Here is a 26,530-nt window from a genome sequence, read left to right as displayed (position 1 = left end):
GAACTGAAATTTTCAGTCTGAAACTATACAAAGCTGGTTTTGATTTTCCCTCTAATTTGTGATGCTTCCATATTCACGATATTTTCTACATCATCAATATTTTCACTATTCTACATCCTCGTTGGCAGAGCGAGAGCTAAAATCAATGCATACGTTCTGAAGTGCTGCACATACATTAGCAATTTGCGTGGCTTTAGATGGCGTATAGTGAAGATGACGTGCAGCTAGCAAACAGCGAAAACGGTTTTTTAGTACGCCAATAGTACGTTAAATTATGTTCTAGCTTTGGCGTGCTTGGTACTGTAAATAGCCTCGGGACTTCCTTCTGTTCTGCTTCGATACGGTGTCATAATAAATTGTTCTAGAGGATAGCCCGCATCGCCTACAAATATAAAAAAAGGTTATATAACTTTTACATGATTTAAATTGTGTGTAGTTGGTTTTTACCTAAGAGCCAGAAGTTACGCTCTCCAGCATCGAATCGTTCTCGCAGAATTCTTCTAGCAGGGCTAATGTTCCATATGAGGGAATCGTGGCCGAACCCGCATGCCTAGTATCCATATACCTTATTCGCAACTTATGATCACAAATCTGTTAGGTAGGTTGAACTGGCCGGTCCATGAGGACCTCACATAGACTGATTGAGTCCGTAGTGTTACCAGAAGTTTGTTTTAACGACCAAACTGAAAAACCCTATCAAAAACCAGGACCTATGTTATAAAATAACTTCGTCCTCTTAGCAAATACTAGAAGCTTCCTAGGACTTAAGCCACTTGCTGCTTCAAGATCTGACAGCTGTATCACTCCTAATAGCTGGAGTCTTAGCCTGGCAAGTGCAGGGCACGAGCACAGAACGTGCTCGATCGTTTCCTCCTCCAACCCGCACTTCCTACACCTGCTATCACTGACCAAGCCTAATTTAAAGGCATGTGACGCCAGAAGGCAGTGTCCAGTCAGAATACCCGTCATAAGTCTACAGTCCTCTCTTTTTAATGATAGAAGCAACTGTGTTAGTCTAAGGTTGTAAGACCTACACATAATCTTCGACACTTTACAGCCCCGCGCTTGAACCCACGCCTTTTCTGCTTGGTCGATCATGTGCACCTCTCGCATTCGCTTAATCTCGCCCAATCTAATTGGGACGTCTACGGAGCAAGCTTCAAGGGATGCGCCCTTTTTAGCTAATTCGTCCGCTTTTTCATTCCCATCTATTCCCATATGCCCTGGGACCCAATATAGATGTATGCTTCTCCCTGTCCCGATTCTCTCCAGAGACTGCTTACACTCTAACACGCATTTAGATGCTGTGCTATGCGAGATTATTGCCTTAATTGCTGCTTGACTGTCAATATAAAAGTTAACACGGTTGCAGCTTAAGCTATTCTCTTCCAGGGTTTCTACTGCTTTGGTTACGGCTAATGTTTCCGCTTGGAAAACGCTACAGTAATCCGGCAGCCTGTAGGATCTGCTTAATTCCGGATCAGCGCAGTATACCGCAGACCCTACTCCTTCCACTATTTTGGAACCATCGGTGTACACATGTATCGCCTCGTCCGCCATTTGTGCACCCTTGCGCCAACCGTCCACCTCTATTGTGGCCTTAAGATCTCCCTCAAAGTGCAGGTAGGGAATCATGTAGTCTGTTCGTCTTGTGACTGAGGACGCTATACTACTATGGCCATATGGTCGGCGCTCAAGCTGCCCCGAAGCATCGAGCCTGGTTGCGGTCGTTAACGCTTTGTTCTTTGCTACCAGGTCTACAGGTGGAATGTGCAGAATGGCATACAGTGCAGCCGTCGGGGTTGTTTTCAGGGCTCCCGTAATGCAAAGCATCGATAGTCTGCATACCCCCTCTAATTTTTTGAGGTATGTTGTTTTTTGTGTGGCTTTCCACCAAACAAGAACTCCATAGTATAGAATAGGGCTTACAATCGCTGTAAAAACCCAATGAGAAAGAGAGGGCGATAGGCCACACGTACACCCCAGCATTCTTTTACATGCATAGAGTGCCGTTGAGGCCTTCTTGACCCTCTCCTCCAAGTTGAGCTTCCATGACAGCTTACTGTCTAGGATGATTCCTAGATATTTTGTGCAAGGTTTCTCCTGTAAGGTCACCGCTCCTAACTTAGGCCTGGTCCAATTTGGGACCTTGTACCTCTTTGTAAACAAGACCATATCCGTCTTCTCCGCATTGACTTTCAGCACGACATTAGATGCCCAGGTATGAATATCCCGAAGCGCCCGATCCATCAAAGAACTAATCGTTGGAAGGCATTTTCCGCTTATGACAATTGCAACGTCATCTGCGTAAGCCGTAAGTTTTACGGGTCCCTCATCGAATTGCCTGAGCAGTTGGTTGATGACCAGTGTCCACAGCAGAGGTGATAGCACCCCTCCCTGCGGCGTGCCCCTGTCCACTGATTTCGTGGCCTCGTACAATCCCCATTGTGATGTAATCTTTCTGCAATTTAACATGCAGCCGATCCATCTGATTAAGGCAGGATGTACTTTAATGTAATTAAGACCATCCATAATCGCCCATTTTGCAAGATTATTGAAAGCCCCGGCAATGTCCAAGAAGACTCCTAGAGCATACTCCTTATATTCCAGGGATTTCTCTATGCTTATTACCACCCTATGCAATGCGGTGTCTACCGAATTGCCTTTGGTGTACGCATGCTGTGTTGTGGAGAGCAGCTTTTCATCCACGTTGGACTTTATGTACACATCTATCAGCCTCTCAAAGGTTTTGAGCAGAAATGATGTTAAGCTAATGGGTCTATAGTCTTTGGGATACACGTGACCGATCTTCCCCGCCTTTGGTAGAAAAGCTACACGAGCAGTTCTCCAAGAGAGCGGTACATGATTCAGTCTTATGCACCCATCGAATATTATTTTAAGCCATTCCACGACCGCCCTACTTGAGACTTGTAGCATGGCCGGGAATATACCATCTGGGCCCGGCGATTTAAACTTAGAAAACGTCTTCACTGCCCACTCGATCTTGGTATCGGTCACCAAGCCCGGCACCACTAGCTCCGTGATCGAAGTGTGAGTGATGTCTGCTGGTTCTTCTAAACCGTCTCCCGATGGGAAATGTGTATCGAGAAGCACCTCAAGGGATTCCTCACTATCACGTGACCATTCCCCGTTCTCTTTCTTTATTAGTCCCTGGACTATGTTTCCCTTTGCTAGGACTTTTTTCAACCGTGCTGTTTCACTGGAGCACTCTATGTCCGTACAGAAACTTTTCCATGAGTTTCTCTTCGCCCTGGTAATTTCACGCTTGTAGATCCTCAGTAGATCCCTGTACTCGTCCCGACACGCTTCGCTTTCCGCGGTCTTTGCGAGTTTAAACATTTCTTTTACCTGTCTTCTTAGAAGACTCAGCTCATTGCTCCACCATGGCGGCTTTGCTTTTCCTCTGAATCTTCTTAGAGGGCAAGCTTTGTTATACGCAGTCATAAGCGTCCTTGTTAGGAATTCATTCGACTCCTCCAGTTCCTCTACATTAGCAACCTCTTTGGGTTGTCCCAGTTTCGTTTCTACATGTTTCTGGAATTTAGTCCAATTCGTCGCCCTAGGGTTTCTAAAGGTTCCTCCCTTCTCTACCCTCTTTAGTGGGATGCTGAAGCTTATATACGCATGGTCGGAGAAGGATGGTCTATCGAGAACCATCCAATCATACCTTGATATATCACGCTCGGAGCTCAATGTAATATCCAGAAAATTGCTGGATGTTGGACCAATGTATGTAGGAACATTTCCCCTGTTGGCTATCTGCAAATTGGTTTGCAGGATGTAACAAAATAGAGATTCGCCTCTCTCGTTCGTATCTGCTCCTCCCCACGCATTGTGGTGCGCATTTGCATCTGCGCCTATGACCAACCGCCCTTTGCGCCCTTCCTCCTGTACTAGCCTTTTGCACTCCATCGGTGGAACCTCCGCAGCATGGGCCATGTAGCAGGACGCCAGGATAAATGCCTGCTTATTCTTTTGCTCAACGGCCACCGCTACGAGATCCTCGGTGGTGTAATTAGGCAGCATATATGAATGCAGCTGTTTCCTTACCATTACTACAGCTCGCACCCGTCCTTCCGTTTGTGCGTAGTAAACGCCAAACCCGCGCGCGCTAAGTCCAGAAGCCTTTCCTCCCGATGAGAGCCACGGCTCCTGGATCAGCGCCACGTCAAACGAACCCTCCTCAAGGGTTAGGAGGAGTTCGCTCGACACCACTTTACTGTGTTGGAGGTTTATCTGTAGGACTCGCAGCACCATTGGGCTGTTTGTCCCCCTCCAGCACCTTCGTCTTGACGTCGTCGTCCTCCTCTTGCCCTTTTGGTTTAGAGTATTCGAGGCCCCCTTCAGCCCCTCGTGAATGTTGTGCCGTGTGTTCCTCTGTGCGAGTCACAGCACCATTTAGCGGTTGGTCCTCTTCTAGCACGTTCGTGGTGACGTCGGGGACCTCCACCTGTCTTTTTTCCCTTAGGCTTCTGAGGTCCTTTTCGACTTCGCCCACTTCCAGCGTGTTAGGATTTTTATCCTCGGGACTTCTTTTCCTGAGTCGCATGTAAATTTTGCCAGTGCCAAAGGACATTTTGCCAAGCTGCGTGTACAAAATATCCTCCGCCTACTTGTTTATTTGGAAGATGTAGAACTGACCATCCTCGGTAGGCCGAGATACAGTAAGTACCTTCCAATCCTGTGTCGGTATGTTCGGATTCTGATTCTGCAGAGGTCGCAGTGTATCCTCCGACTTCATCACGCATGTTATCCATACCTTAACTTTTGGTACCGTGGGGATTTGCGCTTTATCCACCACCTCAAACCGCGCATTCGTGCCTTGCCTTTGGAGGTTTGGAACGACTTCCTCCAGCCACCGCAAGCTCGCGATGTTGTCGCACGCTATCATCTTCACACCATTTTACCATCCCCCCCCGAATCAAAGGTTGGAAGGGGCTTACTTGGTTGTTCCCGCATCATCTTAAGCATTAAGCTAATAAGCTCCCTTTCCACAGATCTCCACCTTTCAGTAGTCATTTGTCCGAACGGACTGCTACGATCAACCAGCGCCACAGTCAGTGACTGCTTTGCCACATCACTCATCTTCTCGGGAAAAGCAGGAGTCTTAGTGTTATCTCCCTTTGGAACCTCCGAGAACACTGGAGTCTTCGCGTTAACTCCCTTTAGCGCCTCCGAGAAAGCCGGAGTCTTAGCGTTATCTCCCTTTGGCTTATCTCCTACTTCCGTAGTTGGAACTTCCCTCTGACTAGCAGCTTTCGAGGTAGTTGCTACCTCGCTATTGGAACCCATCTGTCTTACAGCTTTGGGCCTACTTGTCTTGTCTATGCGACTGCCCTGCCTCGCGGCTCTAGGACTGGGTCCTTTCTGCCTCTTGAAAGCAGGCTTGTCGCCTTCTGCCGAACGTTGCCTCTTCATTCTGCCATTCGACGCTTCTTCCTCCTCGTACCGGTTGCAGAACCGAGGGTTTCTCGCAGCAAACCTTTTGAACTGCCTTCGACCTACTTCTACCGCTTCATGGGCCCATTCCAAGCGCTCGATCTCCACTTCTGTTGGGTCGAACACTGCTCCCAAGCGTTGTACAATTCTTAGTGCTGCACGGTACTGCGAGAGAGCTCTTTTACTTCCTCTGCTCCGTACCCTTCTCCACTCTTCTACTCCGTTTTCATTTGTGTGCTTCTCCAACACGGAGTTCATTGAATCAGCACTACTCTCGCTCCCCGAGTCCGACGCATCGCTTAATTCGTATTTGTCGTCCTTGGATTGCGACTCAGTCCTCCTCTTTACATCCTCCTTATTACATTCAGGTAATGAGTTGTTCATCTTGGTCGTACGACCACCTGCCCGACAAGGCGGGATCAGCGGTCCAGTATTATATACGGGGAAAGAACCGTCCGCCACAGCAGCGCCCCTTACTGCGGTAAGGCCATAACTACTTCCCGAGATGGCCCGGATGTTTGTTAAAAAAATTATTATTTAGCCGATTAAAAGTTTATCTGTTCTTGCAATCATGGCATTTAAACTAAAAAATCCCTTTCTATTGTAGTATAGATGCTGGTCTTGTTTTCTAGGAGCCAACATTTTTATATGAGTTCCATCGACGCACCCAATAACTCCAGGAAAGCCAGTTTTTTCGAAAAAATACTCCTTGCATTCTGTGTATTCAGCCTCTGTCATGTGAAATTGTATCCAAAGAGGACATATAACAGATTCCAAAACGTTGAGTGTTTCAGAAAGTACAGCACTAACGGACGGCTGGGAAAGTCCAAGATGGAAATCATTTCCCTCACTTAGTTGATAGGAACCTTGCCCCAAAAATCGCAAAGTTGCTGCCAATTTTATGGTTTTTGAAATCGCCGTTGTCCTGATTTCGTTTTTCATATGCGGCTGAATCGTTTCCAGAACATATCTGAAGGCAGATTTATTGAGACGAAAATAGTCTTCAAATCTGAAATAAAGTAAAACATTTCCAGCTGAAACATTAATACATTCTAAAACCCCCGAAATTTGTTATACATACTTGTTGTCTGGCAAACGAAATACATCGGATTTATTCCTTATTTTTTTTTCTATTTAGTCTAAGCTCCTCTTTATTATTTTCGTCACTAGAGCTCGCACTACTATCATAAAAAAACATTTTTGTAAAATCTTGAAATAAAATATTTAAACAAAGCTCAAATTGCGAAAAAAGATTCAGAAATAGTAAGAAAAATCGAACAGCTGATCCAGAAATGGCAGAGATGGTATATTTTCCTTTCGTTTTATCGATAAACTGTCGGCGTCGTCTCAACAAGCTTAGCCAATGCCGATTTGGTGTCGAAGTGACGACGACGTCGATGCGATGTGACGTCGACGATGTTGACGATGACAATGACAATAAGGGTGATTAAATTCACATATGAAAGGAAGTACAAAATATCAGGCCAGACGTGCGGGTATAGAATTATGCAACGCGGTAAACGAAACTTCAAACATTCAAAGCTCATGAAGTTATATAAGTTGTTGTAGTGCGAACATCAGTTACGCATTGGATTATTTTTGGCAAAATTTTGCCGGCAAAGTGGTAAATTAAAAGGCACAAAGTGCCTTGACGTTCTACCAGGCACAGCAAAATTTAGTCGACTAACAAGATCAGAGGAGTCAATCTCGCCCATAATGAGCTTATGAATGAACATTACCCTTAGTACAGTTCTTCGATTTTCTAAAGTTGGAAGATTAATAAGAAGAAGCCTTTTTTATTTGGTGGCAAATGCACACTTGAATCCCAGTTAAGACCACGTAGTGCAAATATAATGAATTGCTTCCGTACCGACTCAATACGCTTTATAGAGTTTTGATACCCTGGGATCCAGACACACGAACAATACTCTGAGATTGGTCGTACCACCGATGTGTAGAGCGTTTTAGTCAGATACGGATCATTAAACTCCTTAGCCCATCGCTTCACGAAACCGAGTATACCCGTTGCTTTGCTTACCATTGATGAAATATGCGTACTAAAAGTCAGTTTTGGATCAAAAAGAACGCCCAGAACACTTATAACAGATATACGCTCCAAATGCGTGCGGTTTAGCGTATACGATGTCAAACTTGGCTTCACTCGGTGAAATGTCATTAGTTTGCACTTCGAGCAGTACAAAACTAGCAGATTTGCAGTAAACCAGCATTGAAATGAATCCAAGTCTGCCTGAAGAAACTCCACGCGGGAAGACTCCGAAGGCAAGTATGAGGAGCAAAATTTAACATCATCCGCATACATAAGAGTTCGGGAATATATAAAAGTTTGTGGTAAGTCATTTATAAACAAAGTCAAAAGTAATGGACCAAAATTACTATCCTGAGGCACTCCAGATGTTACATCAAACAGCCTTCAAAGACTGTTTTTAAACAAAACTTGTTGAGTGCGATTCGCGAGATAGCTTTCGATTCATACAAGTAAATGCTTCGGAAACCCAAGGTCATGATTGACAAAGTCAAACGCTTTACTGAAGTCGGTATAGATCACATCCGTTTGCCTATTGTTTAAAAATCCATCCATTACAAAAGAAGTGAAGTTGGTAGTGGTTGATACACGCGGCACAAAACCATGCTGGCAAGACGATAATACAGAGCTACACATGTGTTATAGTTGACATGTAATTATTTGCTCAAATGTTTTGGGAATAGCTGAAAGCTTAGCTCTATAGTTCTCGATACTAGACCTACTACCTTTTTTGTGCAATGGTATAATAAATTATTTCTTCCAAATCAAAGGAAAAGTGGCAGATGCCATAGATAATTGGAATAATTTATATATCGGCTCAGATAAATTAACTGCATAGTATTTGAGCACACAACTAGGAACACCATCTGTACCCGGAGAAAAAATTGGTTTCACACCTAGAAGGCTCTGAAGAACAGTACTCTTATCAATTACTGGATTAGGAATACAATTGAAACTTTCCAAGTTGCACGAGTATTGACCGGGTTGAAAACGTTTGGATGAGTAGGTCGACTTGAGTTCTGCAAATAATTCCGCAATGTCATTATCAGAACTGGCATTCTTGCAACCAAAAGAAAAGGTGGCTGGGAAACCATATGTTTTCCTCTTAGAATTAACGAAACTGTAAATACTTTTCGGATTGTTAAAAAATTTAAATTTACAACTGCTTAAGTACAACTTATAACATTGTTGGTTTAGTCAATGAAAGTTGCAACGAGCAACTGAATATTTAGAAAAATTGGCAGAAAATCCTGATCTCTTGAAACGTTTATAAAGCCTAGATTTTATGTTATTGAGTCTTATAAGTTGTCTTGTGAACCAAGGTGGTTTACTTGTTCCAACACTAACACATCGAATGAGAACACAGCTTTCAAAGAAGCCATCAAGAATACCGTAGAATAATGAAGTCGCTGAGTCGACGTCGTTACACGAATAAAGATCTGACCAGTCATGAGTAGCAATCAATTCGTTGAGTTTTATGAAGTCTGCTTTATAAAAACATTTTGAGCTGGATCGAGATTTTAATTTTGTAAAGCACAGTTCCTTAGGAGGCTGAACAATGTCAATTGCTATTTCAAGAGTAGGATGTAAGAGGTCTTCTGGAAAAGATAAAGGAGAAATACGATTGAGAGCAATACCCACTAATTCATCCACAAATACCAGGTCAAGAGTCTTGTTTTTACAATTTAAAACATTGTTGATCTGTACGAGTGATGTATATAAAACATTGTTAAAGAAATCAGGCTGGCAGGTGGTAGTCAAAGTGTTTAAGTCGCTCAAGCTAATCCAATTTACCGAGGGCAAATTGAAATCACCAAGAACTACTAAGCGATCTTTGTCTCGCAACTGAGAGTATAAGTTTTGAATAGCTAAGTTATGGCAATAGTAAACATACATATCCGACCGGGGCGGAATATATGAGCAGCAAATATATAAGCTAAAACATCGCAATGAAATCTTTACTGCTATAAACTCAATATCAAATGTGCTGTCCGACAACAACTCGGAGGAAAGGCTTAAACGACGTAGTTGCTTGAAAAAAGCTCAGCGTTAAAATTGTCAGGTTTTAACCACGTCTCGGTGAAAGCAAAAACTGCGCTGTAAAATCGAAACTGTTAAAAAAAAAGGTATTTAATTTAGATCGTAAACCACGGACCTTTTGGTAATGAACGACTAGAGAGAATGAGTCGTTGACTACTTTTTTTCTGTACCCGCGGTGGAGGTCAAGGAGTTTTTTGGCACTATATTGGCTTTCTTCTGGTTCAAATGCACCACAGAATGCTCCGGCCAAAAAGAACAGTCAAGAACACTATCAACATAAAGGTCTGGCACAGTTATTTTGAAAGATGAAATGTCTCTTTCATATTTAAAGTTAAATTTGGAAACTTCTACACTAGAATTATTAAGGTTAAGTTTAGAGCATAAATAATTTGAAATATCATCAACCGTTAATGAAGCGTGCAACCGGGAAACAAAAATTGCTCTGCGGGGTGGAACGGCAGTCACCTCCCTGGGACCAACAGGTTGCACCACCGAAAGTTCCGAAGCAGAAATTGATGTTGAAGTTGATGTAGATGCAGAAGTTGACGTAGATGCAGCTGACGAACCAATTGTGCTTGACTTCTTACGACATTTGGTATTACCTGTACGTTTGCCTTTGTTACACGCATCAACATACTGTGACCCAACAACATAATTTGTGTTGTCTGTTTTTGATGTTCTATTACTGTTTGTAGTTCGCATTGGTTCTGACTTTAGCGCCATCAACGCTGTTGGTCGACGCTTTAGACAAAGAAGCAGATTTTATCCCATTGTTATTTAATAATGTATATTTGAAGATGTTGATGAAGCGCCATGGGCATGAGTGTCAGACAAAGAACGAAAGCGAAAGCTGGTCAAGGCAATGGCTGCTTAACATAAAACATCGCAATATTTTCTCTCAAGACTCTCACTTCATTCACTACAGCAGTGTTGTTTTTACAAACATTTTTAAAAACAGAGCGAAGCACTGCTTGCCAATCGCTAATTTGAGCACGCAAACGATGGCCTTCGTCGAGTGATGGCTTCAGCGCGATTATGAGCTCTGCATTCTGCAAACATACGAGTGATTGTTCAATATTAACAACACTGCGGTCATTGTCATTGTTTAGAGTATCGACAATTGACTCATTGCACAGCGCAGACAAATCAGTTATTGTGTTCGCAGTAGTATTGATTGAAGATGTAGCACTGACAGTGGGGGGGGCGAGCGAATAGAGCGACGACGTTCATACGGACAAACCTTACAACAGAAAGCACTATTGGTTTCACTTAAAAAGTCGAGATCAGCAGGCAAAACACCGGTACATTCCAAATGAAAAAATTCACTGCACTTGGCGCATTGAACTTTGGGTTGACCGCTGTTGAAGACATGGAGGAAGAAAATTTAATTGAATTCTAAAATATGATTATTTTCAAATTTTATATATGTAAATCTACTCTTATACTTACCTGAATTCTATAAAAAATTAACTATTCATATATGTATGTATATATAGCCAATGAACTTATTTAATGAAGTAAAATACATATATACATATACTTACCTTAAACTCATACTCATCTGTAAATTCATACTCACCTAAAAATTTTTATATCATAAATTCGAACGCCCTAATATAAAATCTATCAAATCAAATTGGAAGAATACCGCCTATTTGTCATGTACGTACCTTAAGTATACATATGTACATATACATACGTAAATAAGTAAAAAACCAAAGGCTCAACGGTCAGCCGCAAAACGGAGTTGCGCAGTTGTCGTTGAGCGCGCTAATCAAATCTAGGTATTCAATTCGTACTCGATCGAAAATTTGTGCCTTCATAAATTGTAATTTGAGATTAATATTCCTATTTCGAAAAATCCCAAATCCCGGGAGTGGGATTTGAATCCGCACTCCTACGATGGTTGAATTGTTACAAAAGCATTCAGCTACGTCATGGGATAAAGTTTACAACAACTAAAACATGACTGCCTGAATGCGTTTGTAACACTTCAACTCGCGAGAAAAAGCTTTGAAGTGATTTACAAGGTGTAATAGAAACAGCTGTCGCCTTGTCCGTTCTGATGTCACGTTGTTTAAATTTTTCCCAAATTATTAAAACACATTTTATTTACTTTCAGCATAAATATATTTTATTTACTGCTTTTGAATTTTCACACAAACGAAATAAATTTTTTTAAATAAAATGAACTTAAAATTAAAAATTTGTATATCATTAAGGCCTAACGTTGCATGTACGCAACGTGCTCCACCACCCCAATGGGTTAGGACCGCAAATTTTTTTCGGTTTTTTATTCTTAATTGGACCAATTTATACGGCAACTGAAAATTTCATTGAAATTGCTCCAGCCCTTCTATGCTCAGGACTTAATGGGTTAAGAGAGTTTTAAAATGATATGATTAGAAAAAAATGATAAAAACTTTTTGTAACCTGTACAAGACCTCAAAACTAGGCAAAACGGCACATAAAAGATTTTCGTAAAAAGTTGAGTAAATTCAAGTTTGGACAAAAAATAGTTGTTCCCATGTTAACGAAATGGGAAAATAAAATAAAAATATCGTACCCTGTAGAGCGGAGTTATAGGACCCATCTTTGGTGAGGGTTTTTTGTTTTTAATAAAATAGAAACATTTGAGAGGATGGAAATTGAAAAGTTTTTTTTCTCGGCACACCCTAAAGCACATATGTACATACATATGTACCCGTTATCAGAAATCCTGCGCGCAAGCGGGAAAATACAAATACGATATATGCACAAACTTTTCTCTGATTTTCGAAAGAAAGAAGACCGACATGTATTTCATAAACCGTTATAGTTGCGAACATCATCAACACAAAAACAATCAACATATTGATGCAACTAAATTTACGCATTACTTAAATCATTGTATGCGCGGTAACATGTACATTGTACATGTGTACATATGTATGTATGCATGTATGTTCATACGTGTTTTCGCGAAGCGTCTGCTGGCTTCAGACTTAAGGGCCCATTACTGATACTTAGCATAGACTTGACTTGACTTGGCGTAAACTTGGCAATTTAGCACCGATTATACTCCACTTAGCGCATACACTGTGGCATCATAATCAATAAGTGTCAATCTCTATGTCAAAATGAAATGGAAACAAATAAATGTCATCTCAAAATGTAAACATCACTTAGAACTTACATAGAAAATCAAAATTCAACAGACTTCTAAGTCAAGTTAAGTGTTGCTAAGTTTTGAGTAATCAGTAACATGCAACTCACTGATTTTCGAAAGTTATAATTTATATTTATTAGGGTCGGCAAAATATAAAATTTAATTTTTCCTTTTGGTATAGTGAAAATATTTTTCAGGACAACGAAACATTTAGGCAATCAATAAGGTATAAATTATTGTAGTCGTTAGGGAGCTGTACGTCGTGTTGTCAAGAAGTGGCTGCTGACTAGAGTCTTAAGCTAGCAGACACTCCCGTTTCTCGGAACCGGACGCAGCTTAAAATTTTTTTTTGCGGTATTAAATTGCCAATAAATGTAATATCAATTATCCAAGTCGTTCGGAAGTCGTAGGTCGTGTTTTCACGAAGTGTCTGCTGGCTTGAGTCTTAAGCTAGCAGACACTCCCGTTTCTCGGAACCGGACGCAGCTTTAAATTTTGTTTGCGGTCTTAAATTGCCAATAAATGTAATATCAATTATCCAAGTCGTTCGGAAGTCGTAGGTCGTGTTTTCACGAAGTGTCTGCTGGCTTGAGTCTTAAGCTAGCAGACACTCCCGTTTCTCGGAACCGGACGCAGCTTTAAATTTTTTTTTGCGGTACTAAATTGCCAATAAATGTAATATCAATTATCTAAGTCGTTCGGAAGTCGTAGGTCGTGTTTTCACGAAGTGTCTGCTGGCTTGAGTCTTAAGCTAGCAGACACTCCCGTTTCTCGGAACCGGACGCAGCTTTAAATTTTTTTTTGCGGTATTAAATTGCCAATAAATGTAATATCAATTATCCAAGTCGTTCGGAAGACGTAGGTCGTGTTTTCACGAAGTGTCTGCTGGCTTGAGTCTTAAGCTAGCAGACACTCCCGTTTCTCGGAACCGGACGCAGCTTAAACTTTTTTTTGCGGTATTAAATTGCCAATAAATGTAATATCAATTATCCAAGTCGTTCGGAAGTCGTAGGTCGTGTTTTCACGAAGTGTCTGCTGGCTTGAGTCTTAAGCTAGCAGACACTCCCGTTTCTCGGAACCGGACGCAGCTTTAAATTTTTTTTTGCGGTATTAAATTGCCAATAAATGAGGTATAAATTATTTAATATATAATATTGTTGTTTGCTATAGTGTGTCTGCCACCTTAATAGGACCCCTTTCGACGCCGTCAAAGGAAATCATAAATAAACGCGAACGCGAGTGGGTTACTAAAATCAAATAAAAAAGGGAAAAATAAATAAAAAAAAAAAAAACATTAAGTGAAGATTGAATTTAAATCTAGTTGCAATTAATTTGAAAAAAAAACTCCAAAAATTATACATACAATTGTACAAAAGTAAACGGCACATTGGGGTGCTGCAAAAAAGAAAAATTTATAAATGTCTTTTTGCCCGCGATTATAAAAGGAAGGCTCAAAATAAACAGTGAAAAAGCAAACAAAAATAAAATTTCTGTGGCGAAAAATGGGTTAAAGCACAACTAAAAAATTTATATAAGAGCTACATTGTATTGAAAAGTGGTGTAAAATCAACAAAAATTTCCATATTTACGGCAAAGGTGTAAAATACAGCTGATTAAGCGATCAGGCTAGGAAAAAAAAATTTAAATAAACGAAACTTGCCAAAATTAAGAAAAAAGTGTTTAAGCCGTGTAAACTTAAAAATAAAAATAAAGTGCTAGATGAAAACCTGAAAAAAAGAAAAGATTTTAAGGTGCGGGTAAAACCTGCAAATAAAAATAAAGTGCACGGTAAAAACCTGAAAAAAAGCAAAATATTTAAGGTGCTGGAAAAACCTGAAAATAAAAATAAGGTGCTAGATGAAAACCTGAAAAGAAAAGAAAATATAAGTACAATTTTGTGTTCTAAAAAACCTGAAAAGAAAAAAAAAATTGAAATATAAGTTGGTTTTCTGAAAAATCTTGAAAAGAAAGGAAGAAATTGTTAAATAAATGCGCTCAAAAGACTGAAAAGAAAAGAAAATATAAGTACAACTTGGAGGTCTGAAAAAAGGGAAGAAATTGTTAAACAAAAATGCTCGAAAACCTGAGGAAAAAATAAATCATAATTTAGTACAAAAAGCGACCCTCAAACGTGAAAGTGAATAAATACAAGAGAAAAGAGGTGAAAACATAAGAAATTTTTAATTTAGACCGTGACAACAAAAAGTAGGGTGCCGAACCTGAAAAATAAAAATATAGACATTACAAAAAAAATCTTCAAACAGCAAGAAGGTACAGTCCACAAGCAGCAGGAAAAGTTACCAGCACAGGCAGCAGAAACCGCTATCCACACAAGCAGCGGATCCATTGCCAGCACCAGCAGCAGATCCCGTTAACAGCACCAGCAACATACCCCCGTTACCAACACCAGCAAAATCCCGAAACCGCAGCGCATTACGGTAAATAGAAGACTTTCCAAGCAAAATGTAAGTAGAGAAAAAATTTTCCTACAACACATACATAAATTTATATAACTTAGTGGACCTCTAAAGCATTTTTCGAGAAACCTCTTATGTTCTCATATTTGCTATATCAAATACAAACTCAAAAAAAAAGTCTCTTAATCCCCCAACACAAGCCTCTCCAATCCGCTAAGATATATAAATCACACCGTTTCAAATACTTAGATATATAAACGACGTATATAACCCTTTGCCTTCCCTTGAATGCCCCTGAAAAGAAATTATTAAAAAACCTTTTATTTACCTCAACGGAGTTATTAACTTACCCGTACATAGCACATATTCTCCGTTAGTTTTGCACATCATCCTAGCCCAGCAACAGCCAACATTTTTGCATACTTACATACGTATGCAGGCATTTACCAAAGAATTAAATTCGTTTCAATAATATTCGCCTAACAACACTCTTGCCTCATTAGCTTTCCAAAAAAAAAAAAAAAAATATATATATATATAATTTACTTACATATTTTACTTGTCTCAGAAGCGCTGAGACAAGTGCATAATTTTACCTCCGTTAAACATAATTTTTATACACATATATATTACATATAATCATTTGTGCTCAGAAGCGCTGAGACAAGTGCATAAGCTCACCACCATTAGCATAGCAATTTCGCTCAACTCCATAATTGTAACATACAAATATACGTACATGCACTTGTACTCAGAAGCGCTGAGACAAGTGCACGAACCCACCCCGTTACCGTAGCAATTCAGTGCAGCTATCCACTTGTACATACATATATATAGGCACTGAAATAAGTGCCGCTAACAAAATTCCCACAGTGGGCCACAGCAAATAAAATTTGTATCAAAAATACAGTAGGACAAAAACACTTAAAAGCGAAGGAAATATTTGGTATTAATTTTTTCAAAATAAACCCCAACCCCTAAAACTATTATAGAAATATATCCCTCAATATATTTTATATAATAAAGAAGCTTTCGCATAGTAATATTTTTTGTGTACTCCAAATACACATCTCGAAAATACCCTCTCGTGTACCTCTGATACACTTCCTGTCGCATACATAAGCGAACATTAGCTTTGACCTCCCAAATTAAAGAGTTTCGCAACTAGTTTCTGTATTTTGATCAAAAACCCTCAGCATCGGAAAGACCGACGACAAAACAGAGAAACTGTCTCTACCCAAAGGTACCAAGACTCGGAGCAGGTCCCAGACAGAAGAAGAAGAATTCTTGAGGAAATCCCTTTTAGAAATAGGAAAACTCGAAAGGATATGCGACAAATGGTGGAATATCTCTGAGGCAGATCACACCAAACCCGGTTTGCAGACATATATGGAGGAACTCAACAGACTCGTAATCGCAGTAGAACGGTCATACGAAGCAGCACATATGAACGTCACAGATGCTAGCGCCCTGTCAACACTGGACGAAAATTATGACAAAGTGATGGAGACCACACTGAACACAAGGACCAGGATGAACGAGCTGCTCGCGCCACTGGAGCCGAACCAAGGACAACTCATGGTGCCATTGATAATGCCCAGGTCTGAACCCTATCTCAAAGTCCCTGCATGCGATACTGAAGTGTTCCACGGGGACTACGAAACATGGCCGTCATTTAGGGACATGTTTACAGCGGTTTACATAAACCACCCCAAATTATCCCCTGCACAAAAACTTTACCACTTGAGACAAAAAATCCGTGGTAAAGCAGCCCTAATAACCCAAAAATATCCCCTCAACGATCAAAATTTCGAGCTAGCCTGGGGGGGCACTCATGTCCAGATACGAGAATCGTACAATTCTCGTAGACAGCCAATTAAAGACTCTATTTAATATGCAACCCGTGTTTTATGAAAATGGTGAAAGGATCCAAGAGATCCAAACCACGATAAATAACTGCATCTCAACTCTAAATTTAAACAACGTCCCCACCAACAACTGGGATCCCATCCTTATATATTTATGCGCCTCTAAGCTCACCAATGAAATTCTCGCCTTAAGGGAACAATCGCTAGAGTCCAGGAAAGAACTCCCACTTTGGTCTGAAATGGACAATTTCCTAACGACGCGCTATGAAGTAGTTGAAGGGCTCGGTACGTATCGGCCAAGCAAACCTCGCCACCCAAATGTGAGCTTCCACAACCGAGCTTCAACATCCCAAAATCAGTCGTATAACTTCAAAAATAAGTCGCACTCATATCATAGCGAATCGATTCTACAGGAATCCTGTAAATTGTGCAATTCGAATCATTCTATGATGAATTGCATAAAATTTAAACAACACAGTGTCGCAGACTGGAACAATTTTGTTAAACAAAATCATTATTGCAAAAACTGCTTAGCATTTTCTCATCTGGAGTCCGAGTGCAAGAGCAACTTCAAATGTGTATATTGCCAAAAGAGACCTCATTCTCTCCTCCACTATCAGACTACTCCATCGGTCAACTCCAACAATCATCGTCCCTCGTCACGTAATAACCAAACAAGGGTTAAACCTCAAGAGCTAAACATCAACGAGGCTCCCTCTACCTCCTCACAAGCCACGAAGCTCCAAAATAAGGCAGCGCAAAATCAAGCCTCAACCTCTCAAAATGAGAATAATGTTCACTCTCACTTCGCTAGCAGCAAGGAAAAAACCCTACTGCCAACCGCGATGGTTCCCATTCTCCACCGAGGAGAAATATTCAAGCTCCGCGCACTAATAGACCAAGGCTCCGAAAAAACTTTTGTGTTCTCGCGTATACAAAAGCTACTTGGTCTACCCACACAAAAAAGCAGTTACCAAATATCAGGGATGGGCAGACGCGTAGTCCAGAATTCAAATAAGACTTGTCTGATGACTATTTGCTCAGACGACTTAGGAACTCAAATCCCAACTCATGCAATAATCCTGCAGCAATTAACTCACTTCTTGCCATCATTCAAAGCCAAAAACGTGGACTTACAGAAGTTCTCTTCATGGCAGACCCCAATTGCTTCTCCCCAGCAAGAATTAACATGGTGCTTGGTAGTGATGTAATCCCTCAAATTCTGCTAAACGGCCTGGAAACTAAGGTGGCAGGAAGTCTTATCGCACAACAAACAATATTTGGATGTATACTAAGTGGTCCGGTTAACGAACAAATTTCGGCATTCTCCACCCACGTAATTGAAAATCCAGATAATTCTCTAAATGAACTGCTCAAAAGATTCTGGGAACAAGAAGAGGTTCCAACTTCATCATTCATAACAGACGATGATATATTTTGCGAGGAGCTGTACGAAAAAACCACCGTTCGGAAAGGAGACGGTAGATACATTGTCAAACTCCCCTTCAAGCAAGGTTTTCCCGAAACTATAGCTCTCGGCCACTCTCGACCCGCAGCCCAGCAGCAATATATCAGCGTAGAAAGAACCCTAGAGAAAAAACCAGAGTTAAGAGATAAGTACTCTGAAGTGAAGAATACTTAACTCTGGACCACATGGAGCCAGCTTCACCTCGCGAAGTTATTAAGAAAGGCAAATACTTCTCCTACTATTTGCCTCATCCCGCGGTTTTAAAACCCGATAGTAAAACCACAAAGGTACGAGTAGTCTTCAATGCCTCCAAACCAACTCACTCCGGAAACTCATTGAATGACATATTACACACCGGTCCCACACTTCAAAATGACTTAATGCTGATAATCCTACAGTGGCGCCTCTATAAATTTGTTTTCAGCGGTGACATAGAAAAAATGTACCGCCAAATCATCGTCTACCCAGAAGATCAAGATTATCAACGAATCCTCTTTCGTAGATCTTCTAACTCCAAGCTTGAAGATTTCAAGTTAAAAACAGTCACTTTTGGTGTCAACTGTTCACCCTATCTCGCGATTACAACACTCCGCCAATTAGCAGAAGACACCAAAGGAGAATACCCGCTCGCCAACAATGTACTTCTGCATGAAACATATGTAGATGACATCCTCAATAGAGGAAATACAGTCCACACTCGACTCCATGACCCAAGTCATCGAAGCACTCAAATCGGGAGGTTTCCCTGTCAGAAAAATAACGGCCAACCACCCAAAACTACTCGAAGGCATAGCCGACTCAGATCTCTTGGACATAGATTTCCTCAAATTCCAGGACTGCAGCTCCACCAAAACGGTTGGAATAAGATGGAATGCCCTTACAGATTCCTTCACGTACTCCTACGACCCCAGTCCGTCGAATAATTCGCGAACGAAAAGGCAAATTCTGTCAGCGGTAGCGAAGCTTTTCGACCCGGCAGGATGGCTATCGCCAATTATGATCACAGCAAAAATCCTACTGCAGCAACTACGGATGGAGGGAACTGACTGGGATGAAGAAGTCAAAGCCGGCGCCCTTCAAAAAATGGACGGCTTTTCACGAAAGTCTCACGGCAATAAGCGACATACAAAATTCCCCGTTGGGTTCAACTCTCCCCCGATATACCCACTCAATAACACGGTTTCTCAGACGCCTCGGAAAAAGCCTTCTGCGCCTGTGTATACACAAAAACACAGCAATCTCCAAACGTGTACGCTTGTCACCTGCTTGTGGCGAAAAGTAAAGTCGCTCCCTTACAAAGGGTCAGTCTCCCTCGATTGGAACTTTGCGGAGCAGTTCTTCTCTCTAAATTAATAAACAAGTTCGACTTCAGCTAAAAACCACCTCACGAACTAACGCTTAGGACGGATTCTTCAATAGTGTTAGCATGGCTAGAAAAGCCACCCAATATGTGGAAAACCTACGTTGCAAACCGCACCTCTCAGATCATCAAAAATGTAAACAACGCGACGTGGAAACATATAGCCAGAAAGGACAACCCAGCTGATCTAGGAACTCGAGGATGTCGGTCACAAGACTTAGTCGACTGCCCACTCTGGTGGAACGGAGCAGATTGTTTAGCCAAACCCTCTCAGATCTGGCCAAACACCACGCCTAAACCGACACCCCCCTAGAACAAAAATCCATCGTCACTCTTCACACTACAGAAACATCGATCTGCTGGAACGTTTCTCCTCCTATGCTCGTGCGCTTGGGTAATGTCCTTCGTCTACCGATGCCTTCATAAGGCAAAGGGACTCCCAATCCCCCCGACAATCTCGATTACTCACGCAGAATTAACACACACAAAGGAACGCCTCATCCTCCAAGCGCAACAAATGCATTATGGAGACACGATTTCACTATTAAAAGCATCGAAACCCATAAGTAAAAAATGCTCTCTCTTATCCCTGAATCCCATGCTCGACGCCAAGGGCCTCCTACGCGTAAATGGGCGGCTCAGTAAGGCGCCTATGAGCGACAACGAGCGTTACCCTATAATAATTCCGGAAACTTCCAGGTTCTGCATACTGTTTCTCAATTTCCTACACTCAACGCTTCTCCATGCAGAAAAACAACTCATGGTCCGAATGGTACAACAAGAATACTACATCCCTAAATTAAAGTTCAAAATAAAATCCTGCATTTCCAATTGCAAACCATGTACGGTGTACAAACAAAAGATGAAGTCGCAGATAATGGCTGCTCTACCAGCGGAAAGGACGACATATACCTTACCCTTTCACACAACAGGTGTCGATTTTGCCGGCCCGTTTCTCGTCAAAACATCCCCACTACGTCGAGCCTCCCACACAAAGGCTTACGTCTGTGTGTTTGTCTGCTTCTGTACCAAGGCTATTCATCTAGAAGCCTGTTCGGACCTAACAACGGAAGCATTTAGAGCCGCTTTTGCTCGCTTTGCCGGTCGCCGCGGCCTGCCTCATAAGATGATGTCAGATAATGGAAAAACGTTCTTCGGAGCTCAACGAGCAATTCAGAAAGAACTATCGGCTTTTCTAAGTGAAGCCGCCTCGGACATAGCCGACAAATACGCTCTGCATGGCCTCTCTTGGCAGTTCATCCCCCCGTACCCTCCTCACATGGGCGGTCTCTGGGAAGCAGCAGTGAAGAGCTTCAAAATACACTTCCATAAGGTTTCCGGAAACCATAAATTCTCGTTTGAAGAGTTCTCGACACTTCTAGTTCGAATTGAAGCGGTCCTCAATTCTAGACCGCTCTCTCCAATGTCCGAAGACCCCCATGATTTACTCGTCTTAACCCCAGGCCACTTTTTGCGGGGAGCCCCCCTGCTGTCTCTCCCAGAACCCAATCCCGACAATCTTAGACTTCTTCACCGATGTCAGAAACTGAAAGTCCTTCACCATCAGTTCAGCAATCGCTGGAAAAATAAATATTTAAAGGAATTGCATAAGCATCAAAATGTGGAAGGCCCAAGAGCCCAATGTCAAGGTAGGGGACCTAGTCGTCATCAAAGACGACCTTCTGCTCCCAACGAATGGCGACTAGGTCGAATTTCAAACCTACACGTTGGACCTGACGAGAATGTTCGCGTCGTCGACATTCACACCCAGAACGGCACAATTAGGCGCAACATTACAAAGATATGTTTATTACCCATGTCATAGCCCCCCTCTCACCCACGTCCTGTGCCCTATCCCTCCAAATCCCCTTGCCACCCTTCTCTTTTAATATCACAGCTAATTCCTCTGTTTTAGTTTTCTTTTTTTCTTTTCTCTCAAATTTCTCCACAGAGCTCATATTGAAGCGCGGAAAATGCAGGCTGTGCTGCCGCCCCACTCTTTGCGCCATTGCCATGCGTTTTTGGCCATGACTCCAGCAGAGCGATATGAGTCTGCACGCGTCCATCGCTACTGCATAAACTGCTTAGCCACATCTCACACCACAGGGGCGTGCACTTCCACCGGCAGCTGCCGCCACTGTGGCAGAGCTCATCACACGCTGTTGCATTGGCCTAATCTTGCAACAGCAACACGTAATCGACGTCCGACACCTCCACCACCCATACGCCATAGGCGTGATGATCGACGTGGAAGAACCAGGCAGCGTGCAATTGAACGACCAGCGGCGCGCTTACAGAGCCGCAGCGCCAACCAACGTAATCTGGGGAAGTTAGTCAACCAAGCGAAGTGTACGCTCGATCAGCTTCAAGAACTCCTACATTCGTCCACTTCGCAGGAGGAAGAAAATTTAATTGAATTCTAAAATATGATTATTTTCAAATTTTATATATGTAAATCTACTCTTATACTTACCTGAATTCTATAAAAACTAACTTTTCATATATGTATGTATATATAGCCAATGAACTAATTTAATGAAGTAAAATACATATATACATATACTTACCTTAAACTAATACTCATATGTAAATTCATACTCACCTAAAAATTTTTATATCATAAATTCGAACGCCCTAATGTAAAATCTATTAAATCAAATTGGAAGAATACCGCCTCTTTGTCATGTACGTACCTTAAGTATACATATGTACATATACATACGTAAATAAATAAAAAACTAAAGGCTCAACGGTCAGCCGCAAAACGTAGTTGGGCAGTTGTCGTTGAGCGCGCTAATCAAATATATGTACGTATTCAATTCGTACTCGATCGAAAATTTGTGCCTTTATAAATTGTAATTTGTGATTAATATTCCTATTGCGAAAAATCCAAAAATTTATAAAGAAATTTGAAATTCCCGTGTAATTAATATTTGAGCCAAGCTCAGTGAAATAAAAGAACGAAACACATGAAAGTATACAGAAAAAAGGGTGCTTTATTTCGCAAGAAGTGGTTTGGTAAACTTGTAAGTAGTGCAACCATATTCAACCGCGATCGACCCTATTTCCACAAATACACGGCATTTTAGATTAGGTGTCAAGGTAAAACAAAAACAATCAATAATGATTTAATATATGCAAAAACACAAGCGAGCGCTTAAAAAACACGTCCGAAAAGCGCGAAGGTTGACTAAACAAACAAATTGACAACGATACACTTAAATTGCAATTTTGTATATCTCACATTTTAATTTTGTAATGTTTTTACATAATATAAGTGTTTTCATTAAATCAAGCGCGCTTTTGTAGCAACATACACATTTATCCTTCTTGTGTATATAACACGTTTTTTTCTTCCGGGAATATTTTATTTCAGTGGTATGATCCTTCTGTAGTATGTACTGTTTTTTTTTATTTATAGAAAGAAGTTAAATTTAACCAAAGCTCAGTTGGCGGAGAGAAAACATATTCAACGTCGGAATGCTAAGAAAAAGTTTGTTGAGAAAGACAAAGTGAAAATATTACATTTCGATGTGAAATATTACATTTGGTTCAAAAATTAAATGTCGCGTTCCAAACATTCATGTTGTCACCATGGTAAAATTTTACTATATATATAAAATAAGGTATTTTACAAAGGGTAGAAAGAAATTAAATTTAACCGAAGTTGAGTTGGCGGAGAGAAAACGTATTCAACGTCGCAATGCTACGAAAAGGTTTCCTGAGAAAAACAAAGTGAAAATATTACATTTCGATGTGAAATTCTATAAGAAAAACAGGAAAATAAGGAGAAGCGTAAACCAGCATGAGAAAATTACCGTATGTTCCATATAACCCAAATTATAAACTGTAAATAAAAAACATTTTAAATAATGTGGGGCCCCACTGGAGATAGCGAAGCTATCGGAAGATGGGGTGGGGGTTGGCGAGTGTAGCGAGCAGGGGGCAAAGCCCCCTAGTATATATATATGATTCATTTATTACGTTACAAGCCTGTTCTGCCACATCAACAAAAAAAAAAAACAAAAATAAATATTAACTTACAACCTTTCAGTTAATAAAGAAAAAGGAAAATATTGTAACGAATTTAGGGAAATTCCGCTTATTCCAAGCCTTCTGTTCACGTTCGAATCGCTAAGCTGTAATAAATAACTCCAATATTTAATTATGCAAAATGGTCTCTATTAGCCTACTTTGAGAGTACTTCACACTCTTACTTCACAACTAATTGCGAGTTTAAATCAAACTGCTTACTGACTACTCGGCTTTCGCTGCTTTTATACTCTCTGTTGCCTCGTTCACCCGTTTCTCCTAAGGTCTAGTAACTTCGCTAACTGCATGCCTGGTTACAAGCCATATATGTATGTACATGTATATTTGTAGTTTATAGCATTGTAAATCTTGCCAAGTAGCGCAACTAACAGCTGATCACTGAAAAGTCACACATTCACACGCACAGTACTCTACTCAGTTTCAAAAAAAACTTTAAGATTATTTAGCTTAAATTTTAAAATGGGATAATCCTTACCAATTTATGTATATATAGAATATATTAGGCGTATTTGTTGTTATTAAACGAAGCTTTTTATTATATTAAAGTTTTTATCAATTTTCTCAACTTTGTTTTAACAATTTCTTGTTTTTTTAAAGCATTTTCGTGCTTTGAAGTACAACCATGTGCTTATACGTTTTGACGTTACATTTCATACACGTTAGTATTTGCCATTCTCATTGTTTCTAAATTCGTGGACAATGACTGCAGTTATTCGGTGAGATTTTTCAAAAAATCTATTATTTTCGTGAAATTTTATACTTAATCAGTGGTATTGTGGTGGCGAAAAAGGTTTTATACAAGAATATTTTACCTCACAACGCGACAATGTATTTCGTAATGCCGAAGGACTTACATATATGTATATGTATTTAATGTGGAAGCTTGCATTTGAGAACACAGTTGGCATCTTGGTCTATTTGAACCAAAAGTGATTCCTTCCAACCCCATTTGGTCCGCTGGTCCTTTTTTCTCAATTTGGGTCTTTTTTCGGCACGGTTTTGGTACTTTTATTTCTTTTTCACTGAAACAAAAATTCAAAATACTGCTAATACAATTTATAAGCATCTATAAATATGGCATTAACACAATTGATTATGGTGTTTTCTTTTCTACACGAAAATGTCGCCTTCACGCCAACCCTTCAAAAAATTGTGTTCTGTTGTAAAATCAGCTTTGCCTCAATAGAGGGCATCATTATCTTTTCTCAACAACCTACCCCTAAAAATGGCGAAAAATGCAATATTACTTGCCCTCACTGCCATTGATGGGGCAGAAAACAGCCCTGTCAATTGGCTGATGAATCACACGAAGCTGAATCGAATGCTATGGATCAAACGAAGCTGAAGCGAATGCTATATATGTACATATGAGTCGCATCATGCCTCACTCAAAAGCAATTTGCGATCACAGTTGACAGCGAACAAACACACGAACTGCATTTTTTTGTAAAAATGGTTACAACTTTTGTTCTTCTCAGGTCACGCAGGGTGGCACTGAACATTTTCAGTTGCTATAATTTCACAGGGCGAAGTGAGAATCTTCAAAATGTTTGCCGCTGAAAGTCGCGACATTTTGGTGTAGAAAAGAAATCACCATTAGTTTCATTTACGATGTACTGAGTTTGCCATAACGCAAACTTTACGGGCATTGTGACTTTTCCCAGCGGTTATATTCATAGTCACATTTGCATGGGCGTAATTAGGTTTTGTGACCAAATTTTCCGTTTCGTTCCTTTTAATTTGATCGTGCATTCCGCTCCCACCTATAGGATGTGAGCATAGTACTGTGCCGCTCACACACGTAACAATGCTGGTCAAATGGCGGTCAAATTCTCCGTCATTTCGCTCTACATTTTCGAGTCATTTGACAATCAATTTTACTGCGGTTTTACCGTTTATATAACCGCCATATAACATGAATTTTACCTGCAGATTTACTTTACCTGGAGCAGCCATATGAATAAAATATGAGCCAAAAAAATTGAATTTTCAATATTTATTATTTTCAATATTATTATATATGTACATGAAACTGGAACTTATATTAATACAGTTCATATAAAAAAGAAGTAAGAACTTTAATAATAAATAAACTCGCTTAATTGGTTTTTGTTTTCCAATTGAAATCTTTTCTAAGCGAGCAGAAAATAATTTTAAGATTTAGAAAAAACTCCAATTATTTGAATAATCTACAACTTAAGGCTTAGTAGAAATTCAGATTAAGTTTACTTTTTTTCCAAATCAAGAATATTCAAAGGTGTCGTGGAATCAGATTGCTGTCGTAATTGGTGAACTTAAAAATGTACTAGTAATTGAATCAGACTTATTATTGCTCTAAATCTAACCATTCCAGCAATAATTCTGCAACCCATAGCAGAAGTATTGATTGGTTTCAAATCTAATTCCAACAGCAATCGTACCACGACATAGTTTATTATATATGTACATGAAATTGTAACTTAAATTAATACAGTTCATATAAAGAAAAGTAAGTATTTTATAATAAATAAACTCGCTTAATTGGTTTTCGTTTTCCAATTGAAATCTTTTCCAAGCGGACAGAAAATAATTTGAAGCTTTAGAAAAAACTCCAATTATTTGAATCAATTTTAATCTACAACTTAAAGCTAATTAGAAATTCAAATTAGATTTACTCTTTTTTTTCAGATCAA

The 26,530-nt window shown here is 40.3% G+C and overlaps 1 long non-coding RNA gene across 1 annotated transcript in view; it reads left to right on the top strand.

Annotated features, from left to right (window-relative positions):
- LOC137237002 (uncharacterized) overlaps positions 1-26,530 on the top strand; it is a 217,123-nt gene that overhangs the window by 46,191 nt on the left and 144,402 nt on the right. The gene's annotated exons all lie outside the window — the stretch shown is intronic.

Source organism: Eurosta solidaginis, chromosome 1 (assembly GCF_040869045.1).
Source record: "Eurosta solidaginis isolate ZX-2024a chromosome 1, ASM4086904v1, whole genome shotgun sequence".
Lineage (NCBI taxonomy): Eukaryota > Metazoa > Arthropoda > Insecta > Diptera > Tephritidae > Eurosta > Eurosta solidaginis.
Note: the sequence above shows the minus strand (reverse complement) of the source record. Positions and strands in the feature narration are given on the sequence as shown.